Source organism: Cebus imitator, unplaced genomic scaffold (assembly GCF_001604975.1).
Source record: "Cebus imitator isolate Cc_AM_T3 unplaced genomic scaffold, Cebus_imitator-1.0 Scaffold444, whole genome shotgun sequence".
Classification (NCBI taxonomy): Eukaryota; Metazoa; Chordata; class Mammalia; order Primates; family Cebidae; genus Cebus; species Cebus imitator.
Genome location: NW_016107759.1, coordinates 3,060,524 through 3,062,464, shown reverse-complemented (window position 1 = coordinate 3,062,464; position 1,941 = coordinate 3,060,524). Strand labels below are relative to the sequence as shown.

Sequence of the window (1,941 nt, the reverse complement as noted above, 5' to 3'; positions counted from 1 at the left end):
CTCCGCCTCCCAGGTTCAAGTGATTCTCCTGCCTCAGCCTCCCGAGTAGCTGGGATTACAGGAGCCTGCCACCACGCCCAGCTAATTTTTTGTATTTTTAGTAGAGATGGGTTTCACTATGTTGGTCAGGCTAGTCTGAAACTCCTGACCTCAGACGATCCACCCACCTCGGCCTCCCAAAGTGCTGGGATTACAAACCCGGCCACTTATTTATTTCTCTCTTTTTTTTTCCATTTCTTTTTTTTCTTTTTTTATGTTTTAACAGTGCTTATATGAGAAAGACTTATTTATTTCTTTATAGAGATGGGGTCTCACTGTATTGGCCAGGCTGGTCTCGAACTCGTGGGCTCAAACAATCCTGCTTCAGCCTCCCAAAATACTGGAATTACAGGTGTGACCTACCATGCCTGGCCAAGCTGTGAAATTTATAATCTAATTGATCATTCTTCAAAGAATGTGAAAGTGAGTTTTACATCCAAATTATTAGTCAATACTGTTTCCGGAAGGCCCACTGTAAAGGCTAAGGAAAATGAGGTTTTTATCTAGTAACTTTATTAGATCGATTATAAATTAAAACACAAATAATGAAGTGTTCAATTCCATGCTTAAGTTCCCCAGCCTGGATGTAGTTCCCCCACTACGAGGTGACCAAGTGATGCCCTCCGTGAGGGCAGACGTTGATTGAGTCTGTTTTCTTCTCATGGTTTCTCTCACTGGGAACATGGTCCCTGGCACGTGGCCTCATGGATGTTTGTCGAATGAATGAATGAGGTGCTGGGTAGTGGCTGCAGGCCTGCCCATGCCAATCCCACCCTGGTCAGCAAGCCCTTTGCATGGCAAGCGGAAGCAGGCAGGAAAGCATGTTTGCAGTTCTAGGGAGGAGACCCAGGCCAGGCAGCACTGGAGGCCAAGCCCGAGGGTCTGTCTTCCTTGGCGGCTGGCGAGGGTATGAGGCAGAGGTCCTCGGGACCGGCAGGAGCCCTGCAATGCTCAGCATTTCCCCAGAGGGCAGCGGCCTGGGAAGAGGTAGAGATGGGACAAGGGAGGAGCGGGGCCCTGGTGAGGCCTTGCCTCCTCCTCCCCTCCCAGGGACCTGAGCCTCTGGGGTCAGTCGCCCAGCAGTCACCTACAGGTGGCAGAAGCTGCTATCCCTCCCGAGGGCTGAGCGCCACCCCCCATGGGGTTGGAGGGGTGACCGTGGGAGGCCTTTGGGCAGGCGGCTGGGCCACTGCGCCCCCCTCACCTCCGTAGCCATTCCCCATCTAGCTGGTGCTGCCTCTCTTCACCCCAGAGCCCCCTACAGCACAGACAGATGACCAGGGGCACTTGGGTCACCAGAGAGGTTCCATCCACCCCAGCTTCCACCCAGGCTCTGGGAGACCCCACACCCTGAAGGGCCCAGGGCTCAGCTTCCCAGGGGACCCTGGGGAGAGGGATGGAGTATGGGGAACTGGTTCCCCAATGGCCCGCATTCCCAGCTTTATCACCTCCACATTTCGGTCCAGGGTCCAGGCTGGCACTCAGGGTCCCAGGCTCTGGGCCTCTCCTCCAGCCCCATTCCTTCCTGCTCTTCCCTGCCTGTGCCCTCCTGGCCTCTTCCCATTCATTCCATCCCCTCCATCTCTGCGGGGCTGTGGGTGAACCAGGGCCCAGGGCCTAGTTGCCTGAAGCCATCTCTGATGGCCCCAGCACATTCACCTGGCTGGTTCCCGGCCTCAGCATACTCGCCTCCAGCCTGATATCCAGGCTTCAAGCCAGTCCCCAGGTCTGGAGGGTGGGCCAGGAAGAGCCCCACAGCAGCCTAGCCTGTCCTGTAGGAGGAGAGCTGGCATGGGCACCCTTGCCCACCAGAGCTAGGTCCCCCTAGCCCCTGTTGGGCTTGGCTCTGCTCCCTGAAGGCCCATTTCTTTTTTCTTTTTCTTTCTTTTTTTTTTTTTTTTT

The 1,941-nt window shown here is 55.0% G+C and overlaps 2 long non-coding RNA genes across 2 annotated transcripts in view; both read right to left on the bottom strand.

The window, feature by feature from the left end:
- Positions 1-530: 530 nt before the first annotated feature.
- Positions 531-1,304, bottom strand: LOC108290971. The gene is made up of 2 exons (XR_001819769.2): positions 1,244-1,304; positions 531-1,016 (listed from the first exon to the last, which is right to left on the bottom strand). It is a non-coding gene; the product is annotated as an uncharacterized LOC108290971 (long non-coding RNA).
- A 411-nt stretch (positions 1,305-1,715) lies between these two features.
- Positions 1,716-1,941, bottom strand: part of LOC119468517 — a 3,073-nt gene continuing 2,847 nt past the window's right edge. The window contains exon 7 of the long non-coding RNA XR_005197210.1: positions 1,716-1,811. This is a non-coding gene — a long non-coding RNA (uncharacterized LOC119468517). The remainder of the gene's footprint in view (positions 1,812-1,941) is intronic.